The sequence below is a fragment of the Monodon monoceros genome, unplaced genomic scaffold (assembly GCF_005190385.1).
Source record: "Monodon monoceros isolate NGI ecotype Baffin Bay Population unplaced genomic scaffold, NGI_Narwhal_1 Super_Scaffold_20, whole genome shotgun sequence".
In the NCBI taxonomy this organism is placed as follows: Eukaryota; Metazoa; Chordata; class Mammalia; order Artiodactyla; family Monodontidae; genus Monodon; species Monodon monoceros.
In genome coordinates, this window is record NW_021703777.1 from 80,305,449 (window position 1) to 80,321,173 (window position 15,725).

The following is a 15,725-nucleotide window of genomic DNA, read 5'->3' on the forward strand; positions in this document are numbered from 1 at the left end:
TGCTGCAACTAGAGGAAGCCCGCATGCAGCAATGAAGACCCAGCACAGCCAACAATAAATTAATTTTTTAAAAAAATCTCTGGATGATATCATAGTGGATTATCAGGGTGGGCCCTAAATCAAATGACAAATGCCCTTATAAGAGACACAGAGTAGAGACTCAAAGAGAAGGCCACATGAAGGGGAAAGACGTTGAAGTAATACAGCCACCAGCCAAGGAATGCCTAGAGCTACCAGAAGTTGGAAGAAGTAAAGGATTCTTCCTTAGATCCTTTAGAGTGAACATGGTCATGCCAAACCTTGATTTTTGAACTTCTGACCTCCAAAACAGAGTGAGAATAAATAGCTGTTTTTTGAAGCCATCATGTTTGTGGTAATTTTTACAGAAGGCCTGGGAAACATATATACTTGGTGAGTTCCCAGTTTTGATAGTTCTCTTCTTTATATTACTGGTCTAAAACAAAGTTAGAAAATGTTATAATGATGCTTGCAAGTCCTATTGAATCTCCATTTCAAATCTATTCTTTTGATTAGAATCCTGCTCAAAGGGCAGAAAAAGTAAGTCGAGTTATGTGATTATAGATCCCTAGACATTTGCAAGCAAAAAACCTTGCAAATAACAATGCAATCACTTAATATTGTAGAGAAAATTAACTTGAGAAACCCAATGACCTGCTACAGCTCACAAACCTACACTGAACGCCAGCTTTTGTATGAACCCACTTGCAATGTAAGCAAATGTCCCTACTACTCACAGCTGATGTTACAGATTACTGCTTTTAGTATTCTAGGGCTGCCATAACAAAACAGCACAGACTGAGTAGCTTAAACAACAGACATTTATTTTCTCGCAGTTTTGGAGCCTGGAAGTCCATGATCATGCTGAGAGTTCTCGTTTGTCAATAGTCGCTTTCTCACTATGATCTCACCTGAACTCTCCTGTGTTTGCATGGAAAAAGGGGCTGTGCTCTGGCCTCCTTTTTTTCTTTTCATTTTTTTTTTTTTTGTTTGTTTTGTTTGGCTGTGCCATTTGGCCACATGCCCCCGCAGTGGAAGCCTGGAGTCCTAACCGCTGGACAGCCAGGGAATTCCCTGGTCTCCCTTCTTATAAGAACACTAATCCTACTGGATTAGGGCCCCACCTTTATGACCTAGTTTAATCTTAATTAACTCCTTGTAGACCCTATCTCCAAATATAGGTCTTACAGGGTCACACTGGGGGGTTAGTGTTGCAAAATATGAATTTTGGGGAAACAATTCAGTTAATACCCCTTTTACTGTGCTTAGGTAAAAGCACATCATAGTGCTTCATTAATTTTGAAAGTGGGAGAACTGAAACAATTAATTGGATATAAGTTCTGGCTCTTTATCAAAACCTTTTAGATGGACCTGACTTGAAATCTAAGTCATGCCCAAAGAAGACCTAATTATCTTTATTCATAGGAATCATTTTTGAAGTAGTTATCAAAAACAAAGGCAAACTCCAAAACTTTTCAGTTGTGACTATAATTTTCAGTCAAAATAATAAACTGTTGTTCTGTATAATTGCATTTATAAGACATGCATATAGGAATTCCATAGTAGATATGAAAGGAAGAGAAGCTAAAGGGGACGGGAAAAATACGAACATTTTTAGCTCATTTAAGAGCTAGTTCCTCTTGATGTTTTTTACTGCTGTGATCACCCTAATTTTTTTTCTTTTGTCACCATGAATTGTGCTCAGTCTTCTGAAAACTCTGCCTGATTGAGGATTTTTATATAGGCAGGGAAGGTCAGTTATGGATATTTTCACCCTTTTTGGAAGAAAGAACAGAAAAGAATCTTCAAAATTTATAATAAACAGAGAGACCTTTGGGGATCAAAACAGTCTCTTAGATTCAATGACAGGTGTCTTTCCCAATCTTAGCTTCACAACTTCCACAGTCACATCAGCTACTTACTCTGAGCAGGGAGTCACTGTTCCTGCTGTCAGAGTGTCTAGGAAAAAAGAAAAATGGCATAGCTCCTACAGGCATATACTGTACCTGCCAATTTAACAAAATGAAAATGAGGATGATATGTAGTGTCCACAGGGTATTAAGTTATTTTTTTTCTCTCTCTACTCCTTTCTCTATTTTTTGTCTGAATACCTTATATTCCCTTTTCTCCCTCAATATATTTTCTCTGAGCCCTTGTCCTCTCTTGTCACTCAGATAGGTGTATCAGAATCAGAACTGGAGAGTCCCAAATCAACACCTTTAGTATTTCAGCAGACAAGGAAGTACTGATAATAACTTCAGTAAAGTGCCCTGTTCCTTATTGCATGAAATTCGAACAAACATCAGTCCATGAGATGAGCTGCTTCAATTTGTTGTAATGTGAAATAGAAGATGGTCAGGCCATCTTAGGTAGAATGAAAGCAAGAGGAATTGAACTTCTTCTGAACTCACTGAAATTTATTGTTTAATCACTTTACTCGAAGGAGTATACACAAGGTGTTTTCAGTTTCATTTGAACAAAAGGCTTACTGACCTGAAGTTTGAAAATCCAGACTTGGTTTGAGTGCCCATGAGCTCAGTGAAATATATAAGCCTATCTTATAAAGATGTAATTACTTGTGTTTTTTAGGTAATATCTTAAATACACATATCTAAAATAAGGTATTTTGTATAAGGTATAGAAGTTACACATTTTTAAATGATGGGAAATTTAAAAAAACATTTGTAGTCATACTAATAAAACAAGTTAACTAATGAGTTAAAAAAATTTTATTGGATTTTCTTCCAAATATAAGTATTCATTCTGAAAAGCAAAATAATACATGCACGGAAAGGAATTGTCTTACCTGTTCTAAGCACACCTAATGAAGTTGCCTTAAAAACATACATAAGAATATGACCTTAAAGTCCATCTATGGGAATGGTGGAATTAATTATATATGCACAGTATTTCTCAGATGTTTAAAAATAATGGATCAGCTTTTAGACTTTGAAAAAAAAACTCTACTGCACTATTCTTAGGATATACTTGATAAGTAATCATACATTCTTTGTCTAGGTAATATAGTCTCTGGTAGGTAATTTAATACATTTTAGGTTGTCAATCAAAATAATGAATCATTAACAAATTATGCTCTTGAGTTATATATTATAAATGTGATTACTAACAACAATATACACTATTATGTGTGTTACAACTGCATGGGAAAAAAAATGAGAAAAAAATCTCCCTTTGTAGACAGCTCATTCCATCTTCAAATATCGAGATAGGCCTTCCTGAAAAACAGAAAAGTTCATTTCTTCTTTGATCAAGACATAAGATTCTCAAAGGAGTATGTGCATATGTGTGTGAGAGAGAGAGATTCAATGACTTAAATGTTTTGTTTCTTCCATAAGCTCACTAATTAAACTTAGTATTTGCATTGCTCTTAATTGTTAAGAAGTAATCAACATATATTTTGCTTTGGAAGGATCCCACCTATTTATCGAAACAAGACAGATTTGGTCATTGTTAATGTATTCAACCAATGCTTACTTTCATCATTTAATATGTAAGTTATGCTAAATGTTGCTGTGATATATATATATAGCAGAACCTCTGATGACCCTCTCCTAAAAATGGCAAATTGGTAGAGGACAATATGATATGGGATAATTACAAATTATGGTTGCATGTAATGTGTACTGTATGAGTAATAGTATGTAGAAGCACATAGAGTTATTGAGCATTATTAGTCAATGTGCTGAATGGGAAAATATAGGTCAAACCTTCTCTCTCCACATGCATATACTTAACATACCTACAAGTATTTAGTTATTAGTACATAGTATAGTTATATATATATACAGAATTCTGTTGTTCTCCTTATGACCATATTCACTCCAGGACCTATTTCTTGGCAACTTATAATAGTGTCTTTCCTTACTTTTTTGCTCAAACCAAGGGCAAATACCTTTTGCTGTTGCAGCATACCAGCTTGGTCAGTCATATACCATGGGTTCCCTGCTGGCCACCACTCTAGTGCTTCACTGGAAATTGCATTTTCATGTACCAAAGCTTTTTCTCTTCCCTACCTCCATTCCCGTTTACCATGTAACAACTGTCGGCATATCCCATTGTGATCCATGTTCCTCTTAGTGCTCTGAACACAGATTCAGAGTTGATGTTCTGGCTAAAGTCCAGGACCTCATTACAGGTAAACATGTCTGGCAACTTAAAGCTAATTTTTACTTCATGTGAGGCTGATAAAAACTGTTCAAGAGTTTACAGCGTGGTGACTTTAGTCAACTGTCTTTGATTCAAACGAACCAGAAAAGGGATCAATGGTCCAGCCAAGGAATGGAGTAAATGTGTCTTATCATTAAATATCTGGCATCTGGAAGCAGGGTTATTTATTAGCTGTGTGACTCTGGATTAGTTATTTAACACGTTTGTGCCTCAATACCTTTTATTTATATCTATGGTTTTCAACCCTCACGACCTATGGTACATTTAGCAATATCTGGAATCATTTTATTTGTGGGTGCTACTGTCATCTGCTGGTACAGGTCAGCTATGATGCTTGACCATCCTACAATGAGGAAGACAGCCCTGCACAACAAAGAATTATCCAACCCAAAAATGTCAATTAGAGCCAAGGTTCAGAAACCCTGATTTATATAATGACCACTAGAACATCTTGTCTATATAGGGCCCTATAAAATGACAGGCAAGTCTTCACATATTTCTGCAAACGTCTATACATTCTCTCTGCGCAGTTCCCCTCCTCCCCTGAGTCTTATTTCTTTCTCTCCAAACTCATTCTGATCCACCCCCACTGGGCCTGGGGTGCCAGGAATGCTCCTGCCTTAGGATGCTTACTCCTGATGCTCTTTCTTCTAGAAGAAATATTCCCTCCAGATATCTGAATAACTAACTCTTTTCTTTTCCTTCAAATTAGTGTTCATATGTGAGCTTCCCCATGGGGGCCTGCCTTGATCACCCTGCTTAAAATTACACCCACCAATCCCCAAGGATAATATATACACATATATTCCTGATATACTCGTTTCTTTTATTGTCCAATATCACTTAACCCCTTATACAATATATATATCTTCATTGGTTATTGATTGTTTGAATGTAAGCCTCAAGGAGGCAGTGACATGTCTTTTCCCCCCATTGTGTCCCAAGAACATGATATGTGCACAGTAGATTTTTAATACATCTTAGTTGAATGTGACTGACTCCATTAAACACAAATATATTTAATAATTAAATGATTTTAATTTTGAGTGCTTTACATATCAGTCATCTAGTAAGCAAAAAACCCAATATATGTTATGATTATCTATTACACAAAATAACAATGTTCAACTTACTACATTATTGTAGGTACAAAAGGAAAGAAAGCTATTGGCACCACTGAAATGAAGAAAGATTTAGAGATTATATCTCTTTAAGTGTATGTGAGGTTAAACATGAAAATTATCTGATATGTTCTTTTGCTTCTCAGATCAGACAGGACATCTCCATCTTTAGTTTGGAAATGCCTTCTAGATTAGCACTGGCTTTCTTTCTCCTCAATTTCCCTTCAATACTACATCCTGTACTCTAATGGTATCTTACCAAGAATCTTAGTTTTGCAAAACAACATTCTAACAGTTTACCTAATTTTTATGTCATTGTACCTGGGTTCTGATAACCATTTATTATTTTGGGTAAGAGCTGTAGTGATAGGGAAAATTCTTTACCTTGCTATGCAAAATCCATAATTCCACACATCAGTAACTGGGAATTGACATAGAAAATTATATACTTTCCAGTTTGTACATTAAAATTTGCATAAAAGATTGAACAATTGAACTCTCCTGGTTAATTATAATAAATGTTTACTAACCATCCCAAACAACTAGGTTTCTTACTCTGACTCTCAACAATTAGGAATCTCTGGAAAATGTAGTATTTATTAGAAACTTTAGCAGCATCAACTCACTAATTATTTTAATGGAACCTTATTCACTTCCAAGCTGTAAAACATTGCCAGAGAAAGCCATATGAAATGAGGTACCTTGTTTTGATATCGTTTATTCATGTAACAAGTATTCTTAATCCAGATTTACCACTGAGTGTTGGCATGAACAAATTTCATCTCATAATGTACTAGAAATTAAATTTCCTAATGACTCTACAAAAGGCAAATGATTAGCAAAATAAGGTAACTTCCTTACGAACATTTCATTTTGCACCAAATCCCATAAAAGAATCTATATGATCTCAGATTATTGTCTCAGACTATTTGCCTAATTCTTTAGTCTAACTCTATTCCCTTGTTATCTAGACAAAATGGATAATTTTACTTGTGACATTCTCTACTAATTGATTGCTTCCCCCTTGCCCTTTTCAGTATTTGAAAGTGTAGCCATGGGAGGAAAAAAGAAGCAAACCTTATTTGTACACACAATCGGTGTGTATTTTTTTTATTACAAACCCTTGTGCTTTACAAACTAACATTACCAACACCTTAAAACTATTGATTTAAAAATGTCAAGGAATCAAGAAATACCTGCCATGCATACTTGAAATGCTGAAGCCATGAAGGCTTCCAAAGTTATACTTATCTAAATTAGCAGTCCCTTCCATAATTCAGATCTAATTTGAATTGTTATGAAGCAGCCCTAATTGCACCACCCTCTGTATCCAACTAGTGAGTGACTCTTGCTTTCATTACCCACCTCTAGCTGCTGAGAGTAAATTACGTACTCAACCTAGGGTGATTTGCTCTATTAAGGCACAATGGTGACATACTGATTAAATTTAAACTGTCAGATTATATTTCATTTATTTCACTTTCTGGGGAGTATAGCCAGTAATCTTTTCCTCTCATACTTCCATTGAAACTTTTGTCTTTAGAAACTAGAAACAACTATGCTAAATATGAATTTCAAGCTATTAAAATAGAATTTAAATAGAAGAATGTAATTTTTCTAAAAAGGACTCACTGTCATAAAAGCCTAAAGGTTGGTTAAAAATTCATAGGGCTACAGGAATTGAGTGCATGCCCCTATGTTTGTGGAAGTGGGTATATATTTAAATGTCAACATTTTATCTTATTCAGCAGCTCTCAAGCTTTTTAATCTTCTCTGAGATTCTTTTATGTCACCTTACCCCTGGCTGCCTGAATAGCAAGGATAAGAATTCTCTAAATTTGTTATCTTTTTGTGGAACACCCCCATCTTTAAAAGTTAAAGGATAAAGTGGAATGTGAAAAATCCTGAGATGTTAAGAAGTCTAGTATAATCCAGGATGCAGATTTATCAATATTTTTTTCTAATCTCTAAAAGTAAATTTCAATTGCACTCTTCATAGTTTCATTATGACCTCTCATGGTGACCCAATAGTATTTTGGAAAGGAAAATGATTTAGTAAACTTAAGGAATTAAAACACTTTAAAAATTATTACAATGTAATACTTCTTCCAGGTTCTTTGTATAGGAGAAAATATCATTTTTCTAGGCTGTTTTAAATGTAAATCATTATTTGGAAAAGTCTTCTTTAATTACATACAAAGATGAAATATTGAACAGAGTGATTTCTCCAAAAGATTTCTTCCGTATTAAGGGCAAATTGTGAAGGCTTATAGCGTTGTGTGTGCCTTAGAAAGGAGGTGACAAACCTAAACATTTTGGCAGAAGACGGTAATTGTGATTGTCAATGTGAGTTAGAAATAATAAAATAAAACAGGTTTCCTAATGAAATTTAGACACCAGAAATGTAAAATTTTGTCTGTTGAGATTTTTTAGTAACAAGTTTTAGCTACAGTTTTTGGCCAACGTACTTCCCATTAATCTAAAAAGGCTTAGAGTGTGTTTTAAGAGAAGTATTTCCTCTACCATGTATTTAAAATATTTCTATCCCTTGTTTCATCTTTCCACTTACATGTCATGTCAAGTACTAAGTGTTGAACATATTCCCTTTATAATACATCTAAGCCTATAGTTCATTTCTAAAGTATTAACAGTTAACCACGATTTTGATTTCTGGAAGTCCCATACCATAACTCTGAATTTGGGAGATTTTAGCAAGATATTTTGGCATTCACACTCTAAAATTTTAATGCCAAATTTAACACTAAATATAATATTTATTTTTTTCTCATTTATTCTTATTTGTATTTCTTCCTTGACTCTTTTCCTTCTCACATTTCTATTGTTTAGGTTTCATGGAAACATAACCTCTGTGGTCTTAATATATCTTTTTATTAAGTACTAATAGTAATGACAGCAAAGAAGTGAACACTATAAAATAAAATGACTTAGAAAAAACAAGACATGTATTGCTAGCTACTGCTCTGTGACTGTGGTTTTCAAAGCAATCTCTTGTCTTTTGCAAATGTTAAGACAGCCATTAGTTAGTGATATAATTTAAAAAAACTTATGAAGGTCCAAATGGAAACCTATATTTGATTATTTTCCAAAGTTTTGTATTGATCCTTATATCAAGGGAAGTTTCTTGTTGATATATCAATGTAGCACTCTATTTTTTATATGCATCTTAAGTTACTATGAAATAAAATGAAAGACCTTACTCCATGCGGTCAATCACATTATTTTAATGGTGCTTTATTCCCTGGGTAACTATTCAAAAGCAACAGCTTTACTGTAAGATTGTTCAACTTGATATTTAAACTCGATATGTAGCTTATCAGGTTACCACATGACATTCATGTTTTACTGAGGAAATGTGAGTGTTTAATAAGAAAAAATAAGAATGGGAACCGTAGAAATAACAACTTTAAAACACCAGGGAGACAAAAAATCTTTGGGTCCCAAAGGACAGTGGGTAACTCATCACAGGTAGAAAACAGAAGCTTAAGTGGACAGAAGCATGGTTCCTAGATTGCCTTCATCTTACACTTTAAACAGGCTAGTAACTCTCATGTATAATATGTTGCTTATGAGGGTAAAGTTTGTAGCCAGTTAGTCCTGTGTTTAAATTTCATTTCCACAGTGTATTCATGTGGCTTTGGAAAAGTTATTTAATATCCCTGGAGCAGTATCCTCTTTTGTAAAATGAGGATATTAATACCAATTTCATAGAATTATTGAAAGGATGAAATGAGCAGAATTTACTGTGTGAATTGTTAAGAACATGGGTAATGCTAGAGTTAGAGTGACTTTGAACTCTGATTTTTCTGGCTTCATCAGTAATAAACTATATTCTTGGAGCAAGTTATTTAACCTCTTTGAGCCCCATATATATCATATAAGTGCTAATATTTCCTTTGCATTTGATTTTTACAATCCTTCTACTATAGAGTGAAGGTGTCCCTCAATTCATATGTTGAAATCTATTCTCTCAATGTGATGATATTTGGAGGTGTGGGACCTTTAGGAGGTAACTGATGTTCTTATAAAAGAGACCCAAAAGAGTTCCCTTGCCCGTTTCACCATGTAAGGAAACAGGGAGAAGACAGCCATATAAAAACCAGAAACAGATCCTCACCAGACACTGAATTTGCCAGTATCTTGATCTTGGACTTCCCAGCCTTGAACTATAAGAAATAAATTTCTGTTCTTGAAAAGCCACCCAGTGTATGGCATTCTGTTATAGCAGCCTGAACAAACTAAGGCACTTTTATAAAGATTAAACAAGATGGTTATATTAATTTTCAATTGATAATGCATCAACACATACTTAGTGGCTTAAAACAATATCCGCTCATTATCACAGAGTCTGGGGGTCAGGAGTTTGGGCATGGCTACCTGGGCCCTCCACTCAGGGTCTCATAAGGCTACAATGTAGGTGTTACCCAACCTATTTCTTTCTGAAATTTGTGGTCCTCTTCAAAGCTCATGTAGTTGTTGGCAGAATTCATCTTCTTATGGTTATAGGACTGGCATCTGTTTTTTTTCTAGCTCTTAGTTTGGAGATACTCACACAGGCCCTTTCATAATATAGCAGCTTACTTCTTCAAGGTCAGCAAGATAATTTCTCTTCAGAAATGGCCCTGCCCATCTTTTAAGAGTTTTCACCTAATTAAGTAGGCCAACTCACAAAAATTTCCCTTTCTACTCCAAAAGATTTTGATCCTCAATTATAGCTGCAAAATTCCTTCATCTTTGCCTTATACTGTAACTTAATCATGGTAGTGATATCCCATCATATTCATACATCCCAACCAAACTCAAGTGAATGATTATGTAAAGCAAGATAGGAAATCTTGGGGACAGTATTAGAATTTTGCCTACTGTTTTTATGAAGAAAAAGTAATTAGCACAGAATCTGACAAGTAGTGACTATGTAGTATGTTAGCTAGTATCATGTAAAGTACTTAGCATAGTACTTAGCCCAAGGTAAGGACTCTCTAAAGAAAACTATTACAATCATGACTATTTAAATTTCTCAGTGACTTGATAAAATGTATTTTCCTTGTTAACATATTCAGTCCCAATAACAGTTGCATTGTAATCAATCAGAGTTTAATACCTTCCTTGATGAATTGGGAATTCTGTACTTTTAGTACAGAATTTTAGTCTCAAAAGAAAAATTATATATTGGCTACTTGTATCTTGATGTTTATTATTTCACCTGGACAAATAAAAAAAATAAGTCATTTTATGGAGAGAAGCTCATGAACATCGGAATAATTCAGTATTATATTTATCTGGTATTGGAAATGTTATGTGCCAGTTCAGTTAACTTTTCAACTCTGTACTGAATGTCATATCCAGTGTCTCTGTTCCTTTGGTACTTGGTTAATCTAAAAAGTCAATATAAATTTTGATTTTCAAAATTAAATTTCTGCTAAGTGGTGAAAATATTAATTTATAAAGACTACCCTGACTGACTTGTATTCAAATCATCAAAAGCCCACTTCACACTGTGATATATTAAGCGGCAATCAATTGTTGAAGAAATGGTCTCTGATTCTCCTTAGCGAAACACCATCTCTTTTCAATTTCTTACAAATTGTGCCATATATTTCAAACATTCTTTGAGCATAGTAATTTCTAGTTATGTAAAAAAGATATTCTATGTTTATTTTCTTAGCACTATGTTGATTATTTTTCTGTTTAAAATTTTCTGATGACTATATTAGAGAAGATCTTTTGATTCCCAGAAAAAATTTACAGCAGCATTGAGTTTAAATAGCAACCCCACTTAAAGTCATTTTCTAAAATTATAGCTCTAATATGAGCTAAAGTTCATTAATATCTAGATGTGTTAAAACTAAAAGCAGAGCTAGGGTCCTACACTTTATAATGTTGAGCACCTCTTATATACCTGTTGGTCATTTATATGTCTTCTTTGGAAAAATGTCTATTCAGATCATCTGCCCATCTTTTAATTGGATGGTTTGTTTTTCTTCTATTGAGTTGTGTGAGTTATTTAACTATATTGGATATTAACCCCTTATCAGATATGATTTGAAAATATCTCTTTACCTTCAGTAGGTGACCTTTTCATTTTATTGATGATTTCTTTGTTGTGCAGAGCTTTTCAACTTGATGTAGTTCCAATTGTTTATTTTTACTTTTGTTGCCTTTGCTTTTGCTGTCAAATCTAAAAATTGATCATCATCAGTGAGTTCACGGGGATTACTGCCTGTATTTCTACTAGGAGTTTTATGGTTTCAGGTCTTAAATGTAAGTCTTTAATCCATTTTGAGTAGATTTTTGTGTATGGTGAAAAATAGGGGTTCAGTTTCATTTTTTGCATGTAGCTGTACAGTTTTACAAACAACATTTATTGAAGAGACTTTCCTTTCCCCAGTGTATATTCTTGACCCCTTGACTATAAATTAAGTGACCATATACACATAGGTTTATTTCTGGGCTCTGTATTCTGTTCAATTGATCTATGTCAGTTTTTATGCCAATGCCATACTCTTTTGATAACAATATTTTTGTAATATAGTTTGATATCAGGAAGTATGATGTGTCAGATTTGTTCTTTATCAAGATTTCCCTATTTGGGGTCTTTGTGGTTCCATGCTTATGTCTATTTCTGTGAAAAATGGCATTGAAATTTTTATAGGGATTATATTGAATCTGTAGATTGCTTTGGGTAGTGTGAACATTTCAACAATATTCTTCTAATATTACATGAACATGGAATAGCTTTCATTTATTTGTATACTTTTCAGTTTCTTTCATCATTATCATAGTTTTCTGTGTACAGATCTTTAATCTCCTCAGTTAAATTTATTTCTAAGTATTCTTTCTTGATGAAATTATATGTGGCATTATTTCCTAAATTTCCTTCTGATAGTTTGTTTATAGTGTATGAAAATGCAACTGATTTTTTTTCACATCTTTATTGGAGTACATATGCTTTACAATGTTGTATTAGTTTCTGCTGTACAACAAAGTGAATCAGCTATATGTATACATATATCCCCATATCCCCTCCCTCTTGAGCCTCCTTCCCACCGTCCCGATCCCATCCCTCTGGGTCGTCACAAAGTACTGAGGTGATCTCCCTGTGCTATGGAGCAGCTTCCCACTAGCCATCCATTTTACATTTGGTAGTGTATATACGTCAGTGCTACTTTCTCACTTAATCCCAGCTTCCCCTTCCCCCTTTGCCCTCAAGTCTGTTCTCTATGTCTGCATCTTTATTCCTACCCTGCCACTCGGTTCATCAGTACGGCTTTTAAAAATTCCATATATATGCGTTAACATATGGTATTGGTTTTTCTCTTTCTGACTTACTTCACTCTGTATGACAGATTCTAGGTCCATCCACCTCACTACAAATAACAATTTCGTTTCTTTTTATGGCTGAGTAATATTCCATTGTATATGTGTGTCTCATCTTCATTATCCAGTCATCTGTATATAGACATTTAGGTTGCTTCCATGTCCTGGCTATTGTAAATAGTGCTACAATGAACATTGTGGTAAATGTATCTTTTTGAATTATGGTCTTCTCAGAGTATATGTCCAGTAGTGCGATTGCTGGGTCATATGGTAGTTCTATTTTTAGTTTTGTAAGGAAACTGCATACTGATCTCCATAGTGGCTGTATCAATTTACACACCCACCAACAGTGCAGGAGGATTCAGCTTTCTCCACACCCTCTCCAGCATTTATCATTTGTAGATATTTTTGATGATGTCTATTCTGATCGGTGTAAGGTGATACCTCATTGTGGTTTTGATTTACATTTCTATAAGGATTAGTGATGCTGAACATCTTTTCATGCATTTATTGGACATCTGTATGTCTTTGGAGAAATGTCCATTTAGGTGTTCTGCCCAGATTTGGACTGGGTTGTTTGTTTCTTTGATATTGAGCTACATGTGCTGCTTGTATATTTTGGAGATAAATCCTTTGCCAGTTGCTTCATTTGCAAATATTTTCTCACATTCTGAGGGTTGTCTTTTGGTCTTGTTTATGGTTTCCTTTGCTGTGCAAAAGCTTTTAAATTTCATTAGGTCTCATTTGTTTATTTTTGTTTATATTTCCCTTACTCCAGGAGGTGGGTCAAAAAGGATCTTGCTGTGATTTATGTCAAAGAGTGTTCTGCCTAAGTTTTCCTCTAAGAGTTTTATAGTGTCTGGCCTTACATATAGGTCTTTAATCCATTTAGAGTTTATTTTTGTGTATGGTGTTAGGGTGTGTTCTAATTTCAACCTTTTACATGTAGCTGTCCATTTTCTCAGCACCACTTATTGAAGAGGCTGTCTTTTCTCCATCGTATATTCTTGCCTCCTTTGTCAAAGATAAGGTAACCATATGTGTTTGGATTTACCTCTGGGCTTTCTGTCCTGTTCCATTGATCTATGTTTCTGTTTTTGTGCCAGTACCATACTGTCTTGATTACTGTAGCTTTGTAGTATAGTCTGAAGTCAGGGAGTCTGATTCCTCCAGCTCCATTTTTCTTTCTCAAGATTGCTTTGGCTATTTGGGGGTATTTTTTATTTCCATACAAATTGTAAAATTTCTTGTTCTAGTTCTGTGAAAAATGCCATTGGTAATTTGATAGGGATTGTGTTGAACCTATTGATTGCTTTGGGTAGTATAGTCATTTTCACAATATTGATTCTTCCAATCCAGGAGCATGGTATATCTCTCCATCTGTTTATGTTATCTTTGATTTCTTTCATCAGTGTTTTATAGTTTCTGAGTGCAGGTCTTTTGCCTCCTTAGGTAGGTTTATTCCTAAGTATTTTATTCTTTTTGTTGCGATGGTAAGTGAGATTGTTTCCTTGATTTCTCTTTCTGATTTTTGTTGTTAGTGTTTAGGAATACAAAAGATTTCTGTGCATTAATTTTTTATCTGTAACTTTACCAAATTCATTGATTAGCTCTAGTATTTTTCTGGTGGCGTCTTTAGGATTATCTGCAAACAGTGACAATTTTACTTCTTCTTTTCCAATTTGTATTCCTTTTATTTCTTTTTCTTCTGTGAATGCCATGACTAGGACTTCCAAAACTATGTTGAATAAGAGTGGCAAGAGTGGATCTCCTTGTTTTGTTCCTGATCTTAGAGGAAATGTTTTCAGTTTTTCACCATTGAGAATGATGTTTGCTGTGGGTTTGTCATTATGGCCTTTATTATGTTGAGGTAGGTTCCCTCTGTGCCCACTTTCTGGAGAGTTTTTGTCATAAATGGGTGTTGAATTTTATCAAAAGGTTTTTCTGCATCTATTGAGATGATCATATGGTTTTTATCCTTTAATTTGTTAATATGGTGTATCACCTTGTTTGTTTTGCATATATTGAGAATCCTTGCATCCGTGGGATAAATTCCACTTGATCATGGTGTATGAGCCTTTTAATGTGTTGTTGGATTCTGTTTGCTAGTATTTTGTTGAGTATTTTTGCATCTATGTTCATCAGTGATATTGGTCTATGATTTTCTTTTTTTGTGATATCTTTGTCTGGTTTTGGTATCAGGGTGATGGTGGCCTCATAGATGAGTTTGGGAGTATTCCTCCCATCACAGCTTTTTGGAAGAGTTTGAGAAAGATAAGTGTTAACTATTCTCTAAATATTTGATAGAATTCACCTGTAAAGCCATCTGGTCCTGGACTTTTGTTTGTTGGAAGATTTTAATTACAGTTTCTATTTCATTACCTGTGATTGGTCTTTTTATATTTTCTAATTCTTCCTGGTTCAGTCTTGGAAAGTTGTACTTTGCTGAGAATTTTTCCATTTTTTTTCAGGTTGTCCATTTTATTGGCATATAGTTGCTTGTAGTAGTCTCTTATCATCTTTTATATTTCTGTGGTGTCAGTTGTAGTCTCTCCTTTTTCATTTCTAATTTTATTGATTTCAATCCTCTCCTTTTTTTTTTTTTTTGATGAGTCTGGAGTTTAACCTAAAACTTGTTCAACATATATGAGTTTGCTGATAAGTGAATTTATCAGCAGTATAATTTATCAGCAGTGGGGGGAAAAATGACTGCACTATTTGTAGTTCTTTTAATCAATGATGTGGTTTATTTCTATGTCCCTTGGATCTGGGCTGTCTTGGTGACTTCTTCTGAAATGTGGAATTCAAGAGAACTGATGTAATAAGTGTAAGTCTAGACTTCAGGAGACTTTGCCATTTCCACTCTTGCTGTTGTGGTGAATCTCACCACCATTTGCATAAATCTGGGCTGACCTACAGGATATTGAGAGATCACATAGAGCAGAAATAAAACATCCAAGGAGAGACTCCTCTAGACCAACTGGCTGCCAGCCATGCTGACAGCTGACTACAGATTTTTGTGTGAATCTTGCCAAGACCAGTGAAAAACTTATACAAATAAAC